The 23468-nt window shown below is 28.4% G+C and overlaps 1 long non-coding RNA gene across 2 annotated transcripts in view; it reads left to right on the top strand.

The window, feature by feature from the left end:
- Positions 1 to 291: 291 nt before the first annotated feature.
- The window catches only part of LOC129961818 (uncharacterized), a 170247-nt gene continuing 147070 nt past the window's right edge, over positions 292 to 23468 (top strand). For both annotated transcript variants that reach the window (XR_008783833.1, XR_008783834.1), the window contains exon 1: positions 292 to 1136. This is a non-coding gene — a long non-coding RNA (uncharacterized LOC129961818). The remainder of the gene's footprint in view (positions 1137 to 23468) is intronic.

Here is a 23468-nt window from a genome sequence, read left to right as displayed (position 1 = left end):
AAGCTTGAGCATATCGTGTCATTTATAACACGTTTTTTTTTTTCCTCTCAGTGTCTCTCTTGTTCAAAGCAATATATATTTCATGCTCCCTGTGACAATGATTCTTCGTAGGAATCCTAGATTCTTTGTTTATCAACTGATCACAATTCCCAAATACGAGATTTAACTCAAAATAGCTCATTTTTGGCTTCAAAACTGATGTATATTTAACATGCCAAATCAATCAATTAATCCTTTTCGATTTGTTTTCAGTCGATCGTTCACACTCGTTTTAGTTACGTCACATCCAGCGCAAAGTCTGTTCGAAAACATTCTTCGAATCGTTGAGTAAAATTTCAATTTACATGAAATATATTTGTAATTGGACAATTTGTAGTAAATAATCCAGCACGTTATCTACTAAACTGCTTTAATTGTGACATTTGCTTTTACATAATGCTGTAGAGAAAGGGCAAAAAATAGAATGTGTATTGCAATGTATTGGTTGTTTCATAATTGAAGGGCATTTGGCTAGCGTCAAATTCTATTATTTTGTCTATTTTTAATTACATTGCCAAGGGCGCATTATTCTTAACAGTCGATATGGCTAGGATGAATTATGTGCATATAGACAATGTGTTGCACGCAACTGATACCTAGTTGTTCAATACCTATTTACATTTTTTTTACTATATGTCAGTGCCCGAAAAGCTGGAAAATACAATAGATAATGAAGAAATTCAGAAATACGTAATTTGATGAATTGTTGTAAATGTCGCCAAAAAGTTGATGTACGAAACGTGTATGAATATGGCGTATGACTTGCTTGCCATTCAGCCTGAAACATAGGAACAGATCTTATTGTTCCGCTTAGACATATAATATATGAAGAATAAACATATAATATATGAAGACATATAATATATGAAGTGAAAAGTGCTGCACAAGATGCTGTGGAATGGTTTTTATCGTGATCATACTTAAACGTTTGAAAATATCAGTTATCAAATCCAATTAATAAACTCTGAATTGTATAAGTCAGCTGGCAAAGATTCAACTAACTTTTCGAAATTCGCTCTGAACAGAATTTTCTACAGGGGAACACATAAGGACAAATTTAGTAAGCTCTTAACAGGTCATTCTGAAAAAACGAAGAGGTAAGTGCAATTTTTATTTTACAGTTAAATGCAGAGATGTCCTATATTTTGCTTTTATTTTAGAAAATGTTATGTCGTTATTTCTACACTTTTGATTTCATTATATATCAATGTATTAAGGAGATATATAGAAACGAGAAGCAAACTTTTAATATATATCGTTCAATTTAAGACTGTAATCGTATCATTTATTAATTATAATATTAGTTCTTTAGGTAAGAAACGATGCAATTTATTCAAAGATATGTTTAATGCATTAATGTAGTTTTTCATACAATGACAGTCGAGGCATTCCATCGTAATGGTAAATATTAAAAAATTACCCAACAATCAATATTAGTCTGAAAGCTTTTAATAAAAATTTAATCAGCAAAGAATTTTATTATAAATTAGGGCTCGTATTTGAAATTTATACAAGGATTAGAAAAAATTCTGTGTTTTTACCATACAAGTATTTGATTTTAATTTGTTTTATAATGAATGACATCATAATCTTCGTCACTGAGAACATATATATATTAACAAAAGTTAATTTAATTCATTCCTACATTGTGAAAGCAAAAAGATAAACTCCTAAGAAAGGTTTTGACAAATACTGCTTCAAATTAGACAGTAAACAGTCGGCTGTAAGTTGATTTTGGCGGTACCTTCTTCCCTTCAAAATTTTCAATGTTTAGGAATACAAACAATCAAACTGTTTATGAGTTGAAGCATCTGATTGAAATTTATTTAATAATTATTTTTAAAAAGAATTTTGCTTCCTTCGTCAGTGAATAATATGAAAAATTTGTAAAATTTCAAATTTTAAGTAAGAATTTTTTTTGATGAAAATTATTTTTAGTTAAAAAATATCTGAGCATTTTATAAATTATTTTATTTACTTTTAAATGAAGTACTTAACTTTTAACAGTATCGATTATGATTTTTGTTTGGCATATTACAAGCGGTAGTGATTAATTTATATTCGCATTTTATGCTATAAATCTTTTCTCTAGTATTCGAATACTAATACATGATGGTTAAATATAAAGCTAATGCTCTTTTCGGAAATATTTCTTTTTTTTCTTATGTTTCTTTCACTGAAAGCTTTGAAAATGATGTTTGTTGTAATATCGAATATTTAAATGAACATCTAAGGCTTTAAAGCAAATATGAATACCCATTTTATAAGTAAAATCAGAATTTGGTTTGATATATTTCAATTAAATCTTTATTCATATATTCATTTTGATTCCAAATTTCGTGTAGTCATTTTGATATCCCCCATATAATTTTAAATCACCAAAATAAGATGCATAAGTTACCCGAAAAATAAGTTTCATTATCAATTCATACCATATCTGCACTTCAATCGCAAAATGTCTGATATGATACGATATGATAATGTTTAAGAAATCATTGTTCTGCAACGCAAAAAGAAAATACTGTGAAATATTCCTTCATCCCTCTTACAGCAGTGACTTTACCACTTATGTGTTTTTAAAATTTTAAGTTTTTCCTTTAGGGTAAATGTTTTCAGGATGGCAGTGTTGTGAAAGGAACCGCTTTTAGATTTGAAATCGTTCTTCAATAAGAGAATACAATTCACGAATAGCAATTATCTTTACTTATAATAAAGATTCGTGTGCTCTGCAGACCAAACCGTTTGACGGAGGATACCAAACATGTCACATACGTACTTTGGAGTCTAAAAATATGCACCTAGGAGAGAGTTTTTGAAACTTTAATTGGAATTTTCATTAATTAAAAATTAAACGAAATTCTGGCATCTCTCCACGATAACTTTTGAAAATATTATAGTAGAAAAAAAATGGTTTTTACATCATCTTAAATTCAGAAACTTATCTTCAATGATGCTAATCTTTTGACCTATAAATTAAGTTTCTAGTTTTAATGAATTAAAAAAAATATTTTAACCATGTTTTTCCAAACTGTATTTCGCGCAAAATAAAATTCAAGCTGCTCAAGCATGTTACGCGTGCATGGAAAAAAATTAACTTTATCAAAATGCGTTTTCATCACATTGATAAAAGTTCAAATTTAAAAGTAAGTTAACTATTACTGCAAATTAAATCTAGAAAAATGTAACTTTCAGCACGTATCTGTATAAAATGATATAAATATGAAATATTTCCTAAAAAAAATGCATGAAAAGCGTTCTATGATCTTTTACAATATCTTTATTATTCATTCAATAAATCAGTTTTTTTTATTTGACAAATATCATTTAATACATACAGAATATCCACTCTATTCAGGCTCCAACAGTTAATTTTTAAAACTTTATTAATTGGCGTATATATGTTATAAAAATTGGTACAAAAATGAAATAATTATGTTATGTAGTTTGAATCAATAAATGTTCTGATTATTTACGAAATTGTTATACAGCCCTTTATTCTGAGAATCATATTTAATAAAAATATTCGAGGCACTAATATTTTAAGGCGCCACTGTGCCTCAAATTATTTTTTAAAAACTTTAATGTTTAAAACTGTTTTATTTTATATAAAATAGTACACTCTATAACATCCCCCTAAATTTTTTTGAAATAATTTAACAGTTCTTAAAAATTTAAATTTTTTGAAAAAATGTGCCCTTTTTTTAAAATCCGAAGGCTTTTTTTTTAAATATGAATATTTTTCCCCAAATTTCTTTCCAGGTTGCTATTAGTATGCTACATAAAACTTAGTATGGATTTCCTTCTGCCAGCAGTATTGATTTTTTTAATAATTTTTTTATTGTAAAAAAAAAATCTGAAAAATTCTGACTTTGGACATTTTTTAAAAAATGACAACGCACCTTAAAGTTAATTCCATACTAAGTTATATAAATGATATATTTCTGAACATTCACAAACAGTTTCACACCCCTATCCCCACTTTTAAGAAAGTCTTAGGCTTTTGAAATGTAGCATATAAGCAAAAACACAACATGGAGAAAAATGCATTTAATGTTTTTATTCATCTAAATCATCATATAAAATCTATTCAATTTCCCTGTAACTTTTACAAAATATGATTCAAGTTATTCTAAATTGTTTAAAGTTAAAAAAAGGCTGAAATTTTTTGAAGCAAAATATTATATTTGTATATTGAAAATATAAAGTAAAACTAACGAAAAATCAAAAATTCACAAACATTATCATAACACCTTTAAAAAAATTAATACGCATATAAAATGTATATTTTTGCTGTTCTGCTTGATCGATGCAGTTGTAACTTTTGAGCATTTACTCAAAATGACACTGTAGAGAGTCTCATTGGAGTTTTGAGTGATGCACTGAATACATTGCTCTAATAGCTCATTTGGTGCAAGCCTTTGGTAAATTGGCAATATTTTTTGCCAAATGAGATTCTTTTACAGGTATTTGAATCTGACAAGTGGGTGTGGTAACATTGTTTACTCTCCTACACACATCAAAAATTCTTCAATAATTTAATAAAAAATAAATCTACAGCTCTAAAATTTTGCAAACACATTTAGAAAGACTCAATTTATTATATGAGCCAATGAAAAAAAATTTCGATTTGTTTTTATGATTTTTTTAGTACTGTGTTGCCTTAAATAATAAAAAAAAAGTATCACTCTTTTGCAACTTATTGAAAATCTAAATGCCTCTATTCTATAAAAATGGTCGATTTTAGTCCCCACTACCAACTAACTGTCTTGAATTTCAATAACCAATCATTCTTCCCCAACCCTGATTGTCTAAAATAATTAAATTGTTGATTGACCTAAAATAATGACATTCAGAGCTTCATAACTTGGTCAGTCTTTATTACAGAAGATTAAAACGTTGGATTGTCAAGGAAATCTTATTTAATCTGATTGATAGGACCTGAGAACTGTATCATAACCGACATCATAATTATTTTCAGAAGTACATTTATTGATTGAAATAAAATAAAATGTTATTTACCATATTTAAATCTTTTTCGAAGTAAAACTGAATTTTATAATAAATCAGATAAATCTTTATTGAATCACTCTTTGAAATATTACATAAATTATTTAAAAATTATTCTATGGTATTCATAAGATTAAAATGCTGAAGGATTCGATTTTCTGTAGTCATATTTTTTTGAAAATGTTTGGTTTCAGCAAAAAAAGTTTTTGTATTTACTGAAGTTTTATCTTATTTCAGATTCAAATTTAAATCATCTAACAGCAAATTAGAAGAATATATAGTACAATGAGCAAAATAGGCTTCTATGATAATATCCGTTGTGTGACTACAGAAATTTGAAGCATAAGCATATTTTGCTGAAGATTCTGTTAAGAGACCAAGGGTCATAAATATTTAATTGAAAATTTTAGAGAGCATTACTCTTGGCGAACTACGTGGCCACTAGAAACGACTAGTGTTTTAATACTGTCAAAAACCTCTTCTTTAATTAACGATAACTATTCTGTAACCTTAACTGCCCTTTTGATTGACCAACGTAACTATATTCTGAGTGTGCGAAATATTTATAAAAGCTAAAATTGATAGATGGGAAACGTATGGGAGTCAAGAAAGTTAAGGAGGCGCGTTTTTAATATGAGAAGATTATAATATTTTATTTACTACTTTTTTGCTATTTAAAATTAGTTAATTTTTTTCTATTTTAAAAACAATTGGTCAAAATATTATTTATGGTAGAGCATTAATCTTAAAAATATTTCAAGATTTCGTTGACAGGTTTCTCATCCCCCCCCCCGAAATATATGTGCCATTAGTACCATACTCGAATAGCAAGATTTTCTGTGATGTTCATGTAGTTATATATATATATATTATAAATAGTAGATGTTTATGCAATAGGCATTTTTTATTTATTAAATGTAAAAAAGCTTCACATACGTTTGGTTAGAGTTTCAAAGGAAAGATTTCTCTGAATTAAGATTATGGTTTGTAATAAGTAAAGCCAACGATAAGTAAGCCACCACCTTGTAAAGCCATTGATATCGACAAGAGTCGAAAAAAATATTACGTTAAGGACATCTGAAATCCTTACTGCTAAACTGGATAAATGTACAAATCTTCATCTGTTAAATTTTTTATAGTTATTAGTTTTTACATAAAAAAAAATAATAATAATTCATATTTTCCCCAGCCTCTACCATTCTGTGGCCTGCAATGTATTTTCCCACTTTGATTTTTAATGTTTCTTTTAAATAAAAGATGGCGCCACACTACTAAATTTAATCTAACTGCATCGTATTCTTTCTCAATAAGGGCGGGAAAACATGCCTCTTATAGAAAAAGATAAACATTTATAATATATATTTTGAAATGGTAATTTTTTTATAATATTGGATATTACTCGTATAACAAATTATTTCTAGGAAGACTAGAAAGAAATAAGCCCTTTATATGTGAATGTATTTTTGTATTCTTTAATTTTTTTCTAAATTTTATTTATTAATTTGTAATTTCACACTTTTCATGTAAATGTGAAATAAATATTATTATAATACATTGAACAAAAAACAATAACTACACAAATATATTTTGAAATGAGCATCAAATACTTTAAATTCTTTTTTTCTGGAAATGATAGTTTTCATAAAGAAAGGGATAGAAGTAATCAAAATTTTTACATTTTTTTTATATAACATTTCTTACCAGAAAAATTCCCCCACACACACGCAAATAAATAAAATAAAATAAAATTCTCCAAGACATTTTTTTTAGTACGCATGTTGCCACTAAAATTGTAAGTTAAATAATTACTAAATTCCATTCACATGTCTGTGTATTGTCATTCGTCCAAACCGTCCACTGAGCATCAGCTTGCATGGCTGACACTGAGTGGACTAATCGAATGATTGAGGCTGGTTGATCAATCCAATTTTTGGGCTTTTGGCCAATAGAATTTGGTTCAAAATTTGAAATAATTTTTGATATCATACTACGTGAAAATTTTCATTCTATTTGATTGTAGCATTTTGAAAGCTCATGCTATACGAATAGGCATACAATCAATCTTCTCTTAAGCAAATTTTGCCTGAATTTTTATAAATTATCTGTATGATTTCTGACAAAGACGAATTAAATGCTTTAGAATAAATTTTAATCTATTACATGTTTATGGAGTAAAAATGACATGCCTAATTTTTTTTTTCCTGTCTAGTTTTCGTTGGGTTTTGAATTTATCATGTTTATATAATAGCACAGACGGAAAAACAGATAATTACATTATTTCAAAAATTAAATAGAACGGCACAATTATTTTTGGATGATTTCTTTTCATATTTCATATTCATTATTTATTATTTTCGTATGTGCTATTTACTTTAACTAGGCGATCTTTCAATTTCGAGGAGGAAAAAATGAAATAATTTTCTGCATACATGCCAACGAAATTGATGAAAAATATTAATTTTTAATTTTCTTTTCACTTTGTACAGCTCTTGTCCAATGGAATATCTTGCGATGAATAGGAAAATTCAGCCGCGTCCTCAAATGCAAGAAACGAAAAATGAAATAAAATATCCACTGCTTTAACAGAAAAAAAAAATTCTGTTAAAAAGCGGTATATGCAAAATTTTAATTAAAATTTTCTGATATATTAATTATTTTATTTATCAGTATATTTATTATTTTTAGTTTATTATTTAATTTTTAATTATTAATTTTTTTTTTTTTTTTTTTTGCTTAATATGATAAGACTCTCGCCTTCAAATCCGAAGTGTTCCGGATTCGAAATTGATTCCTTTGAAGATTAGCTATGCTGGCGAGCATTAAATTCCTCGCGGTCAAATGTCCTATCGCTGTTATTTTTCGGAAATAAGGAGAAAGTAATGGCAGCTCGTGTGGCGTCGTCTTCATCTGATCACGGTTCAAAATTACGAAATCTAGTTCAAATAGTTTCGTGTTGCTTTAAAACAGAACATAAGTATAATCAATTTAAATGAAATTAACATCCCATGTTTATATTTTACCTTATACGATATTTACGAAAAACAGATTTTTATAGCTTGATAAAGAACAACTTCATAACAACCTGATGTTGAATAAATATGCCTGGCCAGTATCTAATGAACAGAAGATTTTCCAGATAAAAATATCTACGAGAATTTTCATTAGTATCTGAAACGTTTAAATTTAAAACCCGGCATTAATTTAATAAAGTTAATGAATTTTAGTTTGATAGTGTTAACCTCTATGCAAAAAGTTCATATAGAACAAAAATGTAATGATAAAAAAATTATCAAATTTTTTGCTGCTTAAGATTTCTGATTCCTGTTGAAGTTATCTCAGCAATTATAACTTAAAGCAAGCCACGAAATACCGATTGAATGTTAGTATATTTGCGAAATTATATTAGTACTGAATACTATATTACTATACAAACTGTATTAATACTATATCAGTACCCTATGGACTATATTAGAACTGAAAAAAAGAGGGGATAGCTTTGTAAAAACTGTCAAATAATTTACATCCATTTGTTTCCTGCATTAAAGATACAGCGACATTATTTTTGAGATTACCTGCATGCTAAAATTCAAAATGTTTTTTATGAAACAAATGGATTCTCGTCCTTCTTTTATTTTCATTTTGCCTAAGCAGTTTCATTCGTCTGAGTGCTTTAAAAAATTTCATGTTCCATGTTACACTATTTTGCTTGATTTGTTTTCACGGGAAAAGTACGATCGAAAATTTTATAACTCCGACAGAATCCATTTATCACTATTTACACATCAAGATAAAAATGTAGTGATAATTTTTGACATAAAATAATGTGGAAAGTGATAACATATTTATTCTTCTTAACATGTTCGTTGTCATAAATAATGCCCATGACTCGGGCCACTATCTATTAAGATGCTTACTTATTTGCTCTTTTAATTGAAGTAGAATGGAAAATATTTAATTCGATATTATGTATGAATCACAGGCGATTCACATGCTGAGCAATTCGTTATAAAACAAGGAGATATAAAGTAAACATAAGCATTCTATTGTATTAAATTCTACGTTAACTGAGATCTTTTGCTATCACTCGAATGGGATTGACACGGCACTCAACGAGCTAAAACTGTACAGGGCACATAATGCACAACATCCATTGGGATATTCAGAGTGATGGAATGTTGAATCTAAAAGCCACTCAAATAACTTCCATGTCAAAATTCTCATGATCACTCTCCATAAATCTTTTGCGAATATACTCTAAGCAAAAATGAAAAAGAATTTCTCCCGAATCAGCCTTTTTCCCAGCGCTGCAACCCTCAAATAGTGGGCGTCATCGTTAGCCCCTTTTCCATCTCACCCTCAGCGCTTTCCTTTGAAGGTGAGTACAAAACGGGTCGGCTAAACCTCAAAAGCTAATCTGATTGCAAAAGAACGGCCGATAAGGATCAGGACAACCCTTTTTTCGCAGCTCTAGAGAAAGAGGGGGGAGCGTGCCTCTTTTCACCCCCCTTTCACTTGGAAGAGAGGGTTGCTCTCTTGATTTTTGAAGAGTCGGGAATGAACCTGTTCTTCTCGAGTCGAGTGAAGGAGTTTTTATTCATTCTTCGCCTCTGAATAGCGATCTCGTGAATACGTTTTGTTGACTTGAATACAAACCGATTTTGTCTGGCACAATGCTTTTTGCAAGTTTGGATTTGTGGTTTTTGCTTTTTGCGACTTCTTCTTACCTGTGGAAATAAGGATTGTTGCATTATAAGTTTGTTTATTCTGTGGCGTCGGAATCTTGTCTGGTTGGCGTTTGAAGACTGACACGAGTGGGCAGATTTCACAATGCTTCTTCTGAAATCTTCTGTGATGGATTTCTGAGTAAGAATTTCAATTGGGATGGTTATAAAAACGAAAAATGCGAATGATGTTAGATGGGTGCTGTAAATTGTAACGGAAATGGATCTGTAATCTCCTCTTTCAACTTTTTTTTTTTTTTCGTAAATTTATTTAGTTATTCTTTTTAAGGGTGAAAGGGAGTTTCCTACTGCTTGACTAAAATTCAGAAATCATAGGATTTTTTTTTTTTCAGTTAGTAAATAAAAGAGTCGTGTTAATATAATGCTGTTCGATCATGTCCATGTACACAAAAATTTTTCATCAATATGTCTTTGATATTCAATTGTTTATAATGACAATTTTCTGAAGTGATACAATGTAAAATATGTCAAATTATAGGGTTTGATTTTTACTAAATTATTCATCTGTGAATATTCTGTTTCGATAAATTATAATTAAATCTAGCCCTTGATAAAAAAAAAAAATCTGCATTTCAATTATTCACAATTCAAATACGCATAATAAAATACAAAGAATGAAGGTGGAGTAGTTTTGTATTGATTCTTTCTTGACTTCATATAATTATTTTGTATAAGTTGATTTTTTTTTTCATAACTAAAATATCTGCAAAAATGAGTGGATTCAAAATAAGCAAATATTTTATTTAAAAATTTAATCATGCTTCAAATTTTTAGATAGTTTTAAATTATTTTTCTAATAAAGTTTCTTTCAAACTTTTGGTGAAATAATTCTCTCTTCCTATTGCAAAGAATTCGAACGATTTTCTATCATCTACATTTCACCTATTAGTCTTTCCAATATATTCTGCGTGTTTACTAATAAAAAAAATACAAAAGAAAAATTATAAATCAGAAAGGAATATATTTTCTGTCACTCATAAGCTTTAATTATTTAAGTAAAATTTTAAATTATTCTATTCATAACAAGAGCAGATTACTTATGAAAGTTGCAACATCTTGGAAATAAAAACTTTTTTAAAAGTGGGAGGGCATGAAATATGGCTTAATATTTATGTTAATAGAATTAAATAAAAAAATAAATATTCATATTTGAAACACTAAAAAGAAACAATGTTGATTTTTGGAATTCCTGATTAATGTACCCGAAATTCACAGCAGAATCGAATAAAACAAGCATAAAAATATATAATAAAATATGTAACATGAAACATATTGCTTGATAATTTTGATGTAATGTACTTGAATCCTAACAACTTTTATTGCATCTATCTCATAATTATAGAAACATATCCATTAAAATTGATTTAGCTTATGAGCTAATTCAATGTTATCTATTAACCCTTTAACGCGCATTTTTTTTTTCTCACGAAACGTTTTTTTCACATTCGTTGCTGCATAGAAGAGTAACCATAAAATTTTAAACGCCCGAGCTGAACTCGGGCTTGCACAAATTTGCCAGCAACTCGTACCCGAATCTTATTCGGGTTTACGCGTTAAGTGGTTAAGATTATATGCAATAGAATCACATTACTTAGAATGCCTTGTCTCCATGATGGCTCTGCAAATATGAATATCGCTTATTTGTTTTTAAGGGTTCAATATTTACTTTTATGGAAGATTAACTCAATCTGAATACAATAAATATCAGTAGAATCAGTATTTCAAAATGTTATTTAAGTAATTCTTTCTAAATTCCTTAGGGGAAAAAATCGTAAATGTATAAGAAACAATATATAAGAAAAATAGCCGTAAACATTTAAAATGCAATTATATTTTTTCATCTTTTGTAGATAATTCGTGAATTTGTAATGACCTATCTTGATTTTTAACAAAGAACATCTAGTTTGAACGATTATTACCTGACACCTTCAGGAAGCATTACTTTAAAAATTATTGCCAGTCTCAATTTTCCTAATTACACCCTATCGGAAGCCCTCATCAAATGCTTCTAAACATTTTTTTATGGAGTCACTTTCTTCTGGCAGAACTGTCGAGACTTAATTACCGTTTATCAGCAGCTGTCTGGAAAATTTCAAACAGAAGCTTTTCATTCAGTAGGCGTTTAAATCACTACCAATATTTTCATTTTTCTGTAGTTTCTTCTTCGTTTCTTCCCATCTCCAGACTATCACAAATTTCACTTCTATTTTATTAACTAACTATTGAGAAATATAGTTGAGTCTTTATTTAACGAAGCCACATGATCTCATTTTAAAAAACTTCCCTGTAAAAGAAGATACGCTAAAAATGTGCAAATTACGTAATATGAAGAAAAGTTGTAAGTGTGAAAAAGACTGTAATCTGCTTTTGACAGATTTATTAAAAGAATACATTTTTTGTGGAAAAAAAAATCACATTTTTGTAGAGAATATAACATACATGTTATTGAAACTGTTATCCCTTTATAACTTATCCACTTATAAGAAAAAGCATTTTATAAGAGATCTGAATATTATCCCTAATAAATGCTTTTAGCATTTTTCATTATGTAGAATTTTTCCCGATGAAATTATCTACATTTCTCGTATCTACAATAAGTAATAATATCCATAATACTTATCACTTATTTAGAACTTATGGAGTAATGTTTATTATTACGTTTCATAGCATTTAGCAATACATCATACAATGCAAAATACTCTGCAATGACATTGTTTTTAGCAATGAGGAGAAAATTAGAAAACTCTTATTTTCAACAGCTCCAATGTCTTTTCAGATGCTTTTACTTTTTTATGACAAGCATTTTGATTGAGAATTCGACCAATAAAAAGTCAAAACGTTTTTAAAATAAAAAAAATTATAAAAGAAGGAAACAGAAATGCTTTTTATAATATGGAGAGGAAATAATTTATAAATGTTCAAAGCCAAGATTTGGCAGGAAAAATCTTTAAACGGAACGTGGTTGGATAAAGACACCACGGTATTTTCTGTCTTTTTAAATCATTTTCTGATTTTAAAATTAACTTTTCCGCTGTCTCATTTTTATTTTCTCGTACAAACAATAAATGCATATGATCGTAAAAAAAATCATAATAAATGTCTTTGTACTAGAGCTTTCCAAATCCAAGAAATAAAAATTAGAGTCGATCAGCGTATCAATCTATAGATTCGTCTAATTGTAAACATAATTCAAATATCCGGTAAGCCAAAATGATGAAATTTGTTATGTTGTGTTCTCATGAGAATTATAAATGCCTGCCAAACTTTCGCCTAAATCATTTAACGGGAGATTTATGATAGAATAAATTCGCCAAGTTCGATTGTTATTCTCTTTCTGTATATATTAAAGCGAGAATGCAAAAATGCAACAAGCTATATAAATGAAATTCGGTATGTGGTCTTATATTGAGGTTGTAGATATGCATCAGTTCTACTTCCAATTAGCTAAATACTACATGCTTAATTTTCTCATTTAACCTCATACTCGAATTTCTTCTTTGCGCTATCAAAATCTAAATAAAACTGACCACACTTACTAGTATATGAAAAGCCGAGAGAAGAAAACTCTACTTATATAAAATATCGTTTTTGGATATGACCAGTGCAATAATCTGCAGAGGAATTTTTTAATCTAATTTCTTTGAAAATATTAAATTCTTCTAAAATGATTCGTATTATTTATAAATATAATAAAAATATAAAGAAAGAAAGAAACAATATTTAAAACTCGCCTATACGCATTTAAAACATTTTAGCTTATTATAAATTCTCAGTTATTTAAAAAAATAAGGAAAATATTATACGTTTATACATACTACAAAGTCAAAGAAAACAAATATTTTATACATTTTTGCATGTATACTTAACGTATCAAATTTTTTCGTATTTATGATAGTGTCGATCAAATTTTATTATAAAATCAAATCTTTAAATTAAAATTATTTTGAATTCTCAAGCAGGGAATATTTGGTAAGGATATTTTTTATATTTACAAACAACCTCCTTAAATATGAAAATTTATTTTAATAAAAAGTTCTATGGTTATATGCAAAGTAAATATAAAACTGCATTTCATAAATTATCTGACTTCAATCTATCAGCTACCGTATTCCTTGTGAATACCAGTTGATTTATTTCAAAACAGTCTGAAATTGAACATAATAATACTAATTATAGCAGCATTAAAATTCTACATTTTACCTTTATGTGACTTCGCGTAATCAATAAAGACATATAAAAACGAATTTAAAAGAAAGCACGCCAACACAAAACTTAGCTACAAGATCCTAGACGCGGATAAGGCTTTTTTCGCATCTCTTTGAGGTGGTTTCTTTCTGAAAGTGTGCTGACAATAACGATCAAAGCTGTCCCGGTTTGTAATACGCCGGCGTAACAAAATATCAACAAAAATCCTCGTGTTTTTTTAACCTTTGTAAAGGCAAGCACAGATGAAAGTCGGTAAAGGAACCTTTACTTTTCCACGATTAAGATGACGTGGAGCAGGCCATTTTGAATCACTGTAATTATTTCACACTTAGAAAAGGAGGGACGGTATATTTATTGCACATATATCAACAGCGGGTGCGATACCATCTGTCACTTAAAAATGATCGGAATTAATTAAGAATTACAATCTTTTTTTGATATCAAGAAATGATAAATTTTTTAAGTACAAAATACATATATTTTGAATAGTCATGCAAGGTGTTAACGCATTTTATTTTTTAGGTTTTTAATTTTTATTTTACTTTTGATATTTAAGGATTTTGATTTGATATTGCTGTAATTTGTTCCCAGAAACTAGCTTTTTGAGTTTGCTCAGTATTTTTGCTATTGCTTTAGTATATTTTTTGCAATATAACCCTGCTGGAACAGGTGATAAAAAAAAATAATATTCAAAATTAAAATAAGAAACCTAATGTTGTTCCATAGGATAATGTGGCCCTGCTTTCACCAGAGGAGAATAGCTTTTTATTCTCACTTGAATTCAGTTAATCTATATCAAAATTTCATTGATATATCCAACCAAGTCTTTTCTCTGAGTAAATTATTACAACAGGCTCCATGAATTCAGTGTTCCTTACCAGAAATACTCTGTTTTATACAGTTGTGATATATTGTGTATTATGTAGCTTTTAACATTTTTAATGTATTTTTTAAATACATTTTTTCCTTTTATACTCATTTAACTAAGAAGGAACCCTGGATGTTCCGAGTTTGGTGACATATTGTGGTGAAAAGAAAGATAGTACTGAGGTAACGCCTTGTTTGCTTTTATTCTGCGATTTTTTTTTTTCGCATTTATGTTCACCATCGTCCATAACATTGCCATACCTTATTTGGGTAAGCTGTGTTGGTATGGAGAAATAAAACAGATAATTTTACGAAAGACACGCTTTTGTTGTCAAAAGTTTGTATTTTTTGCTTTTCGTAAAGCTATATTTATCAGATTTTTATAATCAGAATAAAATAATTCACATGCCATCACAATCTTCTGGCAAACGTAACTGCAAATATGTTTCATTAAGGACTGTAAATTGTCCTATGATCAACTACGACATTTCAACTTTTTCTTACTGAAAGTTGTGAAATGATTTCTAAAATTAAGCTGACTCGGTCCACTTTGAATTAAGTCCATTAAAAATGAATATATTATCTGACATCGGAAAATAACTTATCAACTGATATGATACGTTTCATTACCAAACTATTTGGTTCTTGAGATTAAAATAATTGGGGAAAATATCATTTTGCTTTTTTAATTCGTTTTCATTTATTTCATTGTAAATTCATACTTCTTTTTCTACTTTTCAAGAACATTAAATTACTAATTCCGAAAAGGATTATTATAAATGATAATTTTTCTCTTAAGATCTCAATACAATTGAAGTTTTCAGTGTGATTTTTCTTTGCATGATTACTTAAGTTTAAAATAAAACAAAATCAACAGTTTGAGAGCACAAATGGATCATAGTTTTATAGTGGGTACAATAAAAAAACTGAATTTGATTTATGGGTATTATAATTACTTATATTATTTTTTCTGCTAAATTATTTTGTTATCAAGCACTCGAAGACAACATAATCAATTGTACTCAAAAGTAATGTCAAGACTGTCTGTTTCATTCCATTTTTGCAAATGACATTTAAATATCCGAATTGACTAAATTACATTCTGATTTTTTTTTTTTTTTAATTTTTCTCCATACAACAAACATAATGTGGAGATAAAATTCAAATTAATGATGATTTATTATTAGCATGATCGAGCTAGACTTGGAAATGAGTTATAAAACTAAAACAAATGGAAAGAGAATCGCTTAACTCAATGCATAAAATTTCATAAAGACATTAATCATACTTTATTAAGTTCCAGAACTTATTCATCAACGACGGATGTAATTGCTTGTTATTAATAATGCATGTGGAAAGCAAAAGGTAAAGAAAAACGAAATTAGGTTTAGACCACAAAAATGACATCTTCGTTAAAATGTCCTGCATTCCGTATATCAGCGTTCCAAAAGGGATGTCATACCTCATCTGTTATGTAAAATAACACTTTAGGTTGTTGAAATGTAAAGCATGAGTAGTCATTAAAATGTAATTTGAAATAGACGATATATCTCGTTTTTGTGCTTCAATATGCTGTCTTTATGGAATTTGCGTGGTTGCAAATTTCGCATATCATTTTATTGTAAAACCCTATCCTGGTATTAATTTTAAATTAAGTTAGAGATCAAGATGTCTATTACTTTTGTTGTATAATACTATGAGACAACAACAACAAGAAATTATGCGGATTTGTGCTAATTTTTTTTATTTAAGTGAACCTGAATTTTTAAAGAGATCAAAATTTGAATTTAGTTTTTAGATATTTTTAAAAACTTTTTGACGATTTATATTTCTTATACCCTATTCTTTCGTATAAAGTCTGTAATAATGTTTTGTAATTTTTTTTTTTTTTTTTTTTTCAAATCCAAGTGTTAAAATGTAAGATATATAGAAGATATTTATTCCTTCAAAAAATGATAGCATTTTAATTAGAATCCAAACACTTATGAAAACGAGCTATGTAGCAATGTATATAATAAAAAATAATCTTCCTATTAATAATTTTTTAAAGAAAATACATCCTCACATTTCTACATGCTATCTAAGTTTCGAAAGATGTTTAAAGCAAGAGAAACTGGAAGCATGCACATTAGATCTGCACATATTGCTAATTTAAATTATATAATATACAATTTGATTAATTTTAATATTCTTTTTCGGATATATACAATCTCATTTAAGTCACTATGGATAATTTAGCAGGCGAAAAACAATTTCTGAAAGCCCCTCGTTAAATGCAGCTGAATTTACTTCACAGATAAGAGTTTTTATACACTTTATATTCTTAAACATTATTCCTTTAATTTTGTTTTCAATGTAACAAATCGAGTCATTGCGAGTGGATCTCGAGCAAACTGCCACACGCTTTATGAATCGCCCCATTCTCTGAAGCGCGAACAAAACGCTTCCAAAGTCGAAACGGATCCCGGCTCAGTGAAAAATCAGTTGATCGCTCTCCTCCCTGATTTTCGTAATGTGTCGGCTACGGCGATAATGACAGCCAATGTCGACATAGTTAGCCACTTACCATAGAACGTGCGAAGTTGAGCTCGCCTTTCGCGGTGGCTGCCAAAGGAAAAATTCCCCAGCACACCCCTCCCGCATCAGACCCCCTCACGTCAATCTTTATGGAGAACTGAGGGGCCGTCGCTACATAATATTTCAGTCAGAATTATGGAGTTAGAATGTGATATAAGATAAAAATATAGTTTGCATGTAACACATAAAGATGGATTTGATTAAAAAGAAAGTAATAAATAACAAGCATATGTAATTAAAATAGGTAACAACGTTAAAATGTCGAACTATGATTTTTTTTTTTAAATTTAATATTCTTAATGTTTGATCAGGTTTCTTTATAAAACTGTTAGAATTTTGTTTCTAAATCTATTTTTTGAGAAATTACACTGATTTTTATATTTGAATTTAATGATATCTTACATTTTTAGGTGCTATTTTCCGAAGTATAAAATATAATAGAGTTTTCTTACGAAAAACTTCATAAATTAAAATGTAATTCATATTTTTTGTTCGAATTTGGTATAATAATTTCTCAATTTGTTCTGCAGAGAGTTTCATTAGAGAATAAATAATCTATGCATTAAGAATTATTTTATAGTTGTTTTAATTCTTCCCAATGTGAAAAAATTGGAAATTTCTTGTTGCTTATCAGTCGAACGTCAGTGTTTAAATAATGGTTTGTTTTGTAGTTCAGGAACTAGATAGTACATTTATTAAGCTATTTGTTAAATTTTTAGCAATTATTTGATAAATCTCTGAACTAGATGATTTTTGTTTTACATTTCTTTTTAGCCCCCCCCCCTCCAGAAAAAGCTCCTTTTTCCAATTTTTCAAAAAGTTTTGGCTCTTAACTGGTATAGTTTGGTTTCATAAATGTTTTTTCAATCTTTTTTATGCAAATATTCAAAAATATAATAACTTTTGAAGGTTTTTAAAAAAACTCTTCCCAAACATAGTCATATACCTTAAACTTTCAAATCCGACAGAGCAAAGTTGCTTTATATTTTCAAGGATTTTTAAAGTTCATTTTTTATGGTCACTAGCTTCAAGTGGTGATCTTAATGTGTATTTTTAATGCAGTTGCGCAAAATTATTAATCAAAGCATAATTCTGTAGCGACTTCGTTTAGATCTTTCAGTGAAATCTCATAACCAAATGTTTTTTTATGTAGCATTAATTAGTAATTAATTTATTTTATAACATAAATGCTGCGTTAGAGCCACAAGGAATTTTTTTAGAGTGAATAGGATTGGGAAGCGTTTAAAATGCCATTTTATAGTGAGAAAACATAAGTTTTGTTTTCAGTTGAAGAATTATCCTTCATCAAAAATCGTTTGAAATCGATACCGTGAATATATTACATTTTTTAAAATGGCTTAACTCTCGAAAACAGCTAATAAAACCAGAAATGTTTTAATATGCAGGAAACATAAAAAGTATAGAAAGACTCTTGTTATATTTGAAAGAAAAAATTTTTAGAAGCATATTTGATGGAATTTGTATGTGATAATTATCGCAGAAGATACAAATTTACAAGCTATTTTAAAGAGCCATATATTGCTAAATTTACAATGCGATACAAAGGATTAAATGGGCAGGATACTAATGAGATTGGATCTCAGTCAAGTCATCAAATAGATTTTTTTTTTTTTTTTTTTTTTGTTAAACCATTTAGTATCCGAAAGAACAGGGTGATCAAAACTTAGGTGGGTTATTGTCTGGAAATAAGACTTTAAAAGTATTACAGTGACAAGCTAGAAAACCTTAACCAAGAACAGGACGCCATGGAATCGAATTCAGAGGAAGGTCAGGAATCGCAGAGAACACATTCCGAATTTTGCAATATAGTCAAGGAATTTGACATTTTATTTTTAAAAAGAAAAATACGTATTGAAATTTAATTTGTTCCTCTTAAGATGAAACATCGAATTAGTAGCATTTATCCTCAGAGATGCTATAAACTTGATAGAAATACAACTGTATGCTAGTTAAAAAAATGTTTAAATTTTTTAAGAATAATTTTATGTGTGAAAGAATAAATTATGGCCATGCTTAAAATGGTAAATTTGGCTCGATGTACATGCTAGAAAGTCCAAGAATTCTGCCCAAGATAATAAATTTGAGGAATCAGATATGTCTTCAAATAATGCGAAAACGCAAAGTCAAAAAATTTTAAAAAGTTTTTTCAAAAAAAAAAAAAAAAAAGATATATATATATATATAGAAAGAGACCGACCCCAAAATTGCTTTGCTTGTTATTCGAGGTTTCAAACAACTTTCAAATGCTTTATAATTTCACAAAATGATGCTATTCATTTTTTTAACTCATTTCTGCTTTTTTTCCTATTAAAAAAAACAATTTGTGAGATACAAATTAAGGCAATTTTCTTTTAGAAATTGTTCTAAACGAGAATTTTGATAAGTGACTGTATTGTTCTGAAAGGAAAACTAGGTAATAAATAATATTCAAATATTCAATAATTTAGATTAATTAAACTTCAAAGAAGTATTTGTGTAAAAAAAAAGATCAAAAACAGGCGTATTTCGCATTCATTTAATAAACCAAGTAATCAATTAAATAGTTCATACCTTTTTTTGGTTTTGCGAAACATGTCATAAAGATTAGATGATCGCAAATTGTACCCAGGGTTTTGTTACTTATGAAATGATAAATGAAATTTGATTTGTATTTACAGATAATTATCTACATTAATTCACTTATTGCTGTAAAATGATAGCAAGAAATATTGAAATACCATCGAGTCTTTTACTTTTTCTGAAAGAATTAAGAAATAAACAAACAGGAAATAGTTAAGTTTTACTAACTTTTATTTACACTCACAATAAAACTAATCAATTAAGGCTTAAATCATGACTTTTTAAATTTCTCATTCCCCTGAGTAGGAAATAAAATCAAATTACAGCAAAGATTAATTTGATGGATATTAAAAAAATTCTACTAATATTTTTAATGTCTGAATACAATGTTTGTTATTTTTGCTAACAAGTATTGAAAAATATCCGACTAAAAAAATTATTGATCGTTACGCGGCCCTATATTTTAAGTAGTTTTATTCTAAGTAATATCTTTCAAAGCTTTGTCGCTATATAAAGTGTTATTTTACATATTGAATTTTTTATTAGCTCTAACTTAACCTCTTCACCGATTTGTCCATATGCAAATGTGCCTCGATTTATCTCGTTTTTCCAATTTTAATCAACAATTAAGCCACTCATATATGCATGCTATGCAAAATTTACATAGGATGATTAATATATCTTGTATTATATACGGATTCTCATGTGAACCAGAAAAACATTCCTAGAACATCTAATTAGATAATGGAGAAAATAAACTAGCTAAGGGGTTAATAAATCTATTTTAAAAAAAGAATTTTTAAAAAAAAACCCTTTTTCTGAACGTTTTAATTTTTAACTTATTTGTTATTAATAATAATACAAAAGAAAACATGATTTTGTGGTTGACGACAAACATTTTCTTCATTGACAGACATATCTTTAAATTTTGTTCTCTTTGTACTAGATCCTAAGTCTCTTCCATACATCATATAGGTACATCAGCAAAACAAGAAACAATTTTCTTCCTTTGCCAGTGAAGTTTAATGGTTCTGGGAGAAAAAAAAAGCAATTTTTGAATTGAATTTCAATAAATATATATCTAAACACAAAAAATTATCATAAAATTTTAATAAAATTAAATAAGTTGGGGTTTCTAATACTTTTTAATTTCTCGTATATGGAGTACGAAAAGAGAAATTGTCATCGTCAAAAAATTTGGACTCGAGATTTTGATGAATTTTTACATTTCAGGTCTCCTCTAGAAAAAAAGTCCCCCACCCCCCCTCGTAGGAGGAAAAAAACATTCTTTAGAATTACATCTATGTGAACGAAATAACTAAAAAACACTGAGCAATATTGATAAAATTTGGTAATTGGTCTTCATATTTGTAAATTTCTATAAAATTTTGAACAAATTCCATTTAGAAGAAGTCTGTGTATCCTACCGGAGTAAAAGTCAACACCATAGCTGAAAAACATACTATTCCAAGATAGATAAAAATTTGATTCACAGGTTAAGTATCTGAAATGCCGATCTATATGAAATTTTGAACCAAATATGTGGAAGGTTTCACCGTCTATCAATCCATACTTACGCATTCATGTAACCATAATACTCAAAAATGCAATGATTTAAATAAATGGAATTTGGTATGGGATCTTGAGAGTACAAATATGGTTTCACATCAACATTTGGTTCCAAATGTTAGGAATAAAAACATCTGAAATACATATTTGATTTTCTAGCATATGTGTATTAACCATATGCAAGTAAATAATCATCAAACATAAATAAAAATGACATGATTGTGAATTAGATTCAATAAAAACTCTAGATTCATGTCAAAGATTAACATTTCGAGATTTTTATACGATAATGTCGTTTAATTAATACACCAGCGGGATCCCCCCCCCCTTCTTATTCTATGAAGCATACAATTCTTGTGTGGAGCTATGAAAATAAAAATCCGAAAGTCCAAAATTTTATGCGAGGTTAACAAAAGGCGGAAAGAGAAAGTGAAAAAGTTTTTTTTGAAAAACACATCCTCCAGGTTAGAGATTATTTTTGTTATTTATTCATAGGATGTTATAGGCAGATAAACCGTATAGACTTGCTCTATATATTCCTTCATGAACAAATAAATATGCATTCCCAAACACTTTTTATCGCTGTACGAAGAGGATTTAGATGCGAGATCAAAGCAAAGAAATGATGCAAAAATATATAGTTAATCCTATATTTTATTTGATAATATTTAATGATGTATTTGGAATTAAGTAGATTTGGGAAAGCATTACTTGTACAAAGTAGAAAATTTTTTTCCATGCATGCTAGGGTGATAAATGAAAAATTTAATAGCTTAAATTATTGAAATCTCCATAATCTTTTTATATCGGATCCGAGAACCGTTAAATTAAAAGAATGCAATAGATTAGTTGGTGTATTTGAAATAAGAATTTTAATGGCAGAATCTATATTTATTTTACAAAATGCATGAAATTAAATACAAAATTAAATTGTTATAAATATTACAAAATATAATTCATAATCTGAGCGGCAGTAATATTAACGACATGCTACTGATATCCGCATATAGTTACTTGCTTCTTCATTAATACTTTTCATTTGCTTTTTTGAAGACGGCGGGGTGCTCTAATGGCCGGATTGTCATAATGCATATTACATAGACAACTGCACTTTAAGACTCTTACTTAAATAAAAAATACTTCTGTAACTATATTTTTCTTCCTATAAACATTAACTCGAAATGTTAACGCGATCATGATTAGATTAGATTAGATATCATGATTAGATTAGATTATTAATTAGAGATTATATTAAATTTTGAATCATATTCAACCATTTTTAATTTGTAGTACGAAAAATACATTATGAGAAAGTACTGTCATCGATTGTGATGAATCTAAGCGTTTCCGGCATCCCTTAGTTTAAAAAACACCTTTTCCGGAGTTAAGACAGTCTGTTTAAAAATGCAGTAACTCAAAAGCGCTTTGAGCTTGGTGTAGTATTATCTCAAGGTAATACTCTATTGCGCTACCAGCGCATCTATGACTGTGCTTACTGAGCAGAGAATAGCTCTAAAAAAACCGAAGACTCTAAAATATAGCGGAAAGTTCAAAAGATAAATAAGCAGGCGTTTTCTTACATCCATTTCGTTTATTTTCAGAACGCATAATTTTTAAACTGAATTCAAAACACGTTCAAACAACAGTTATTAGGTTACAGTTAATCAAACTAATACTAAATAAAAGACAGGCATGACACTTGGTGAAGAAAATTTACATATGTTCTTTATGCCAAATTTGCTAATTGCATTCAAATTTTGCACGAAATTCGCTTTGAAAAAGTGATTGTCTAAATGAACACAATAACTATAGTACGCAAGAAGTTATGTAAATACATTGGTGTACAGATTAAGTATCTAAAGTGTAGATTTTATTATATTT

This window comes from Argiope bruennichi, chromosome 2 (genome assembly GCF_947563725.1).
Source record: "Argiope bruennichi chromosome 2, qqArgBrue1.1, whole genome shotgun sequence".
NCBI classification, from domain to species: domain Eukaryota; kingdom Metazoa; phylum Arthropoda; class Arachnida; order Araneae; family Araneidae; genus Argiope; species Argiope bruennichi.
The sequence above is the reverse complement of the archived record's forward strand: the minus strand, read 5'-3'. Positions and strand labels throughout refer to the sequence as shown.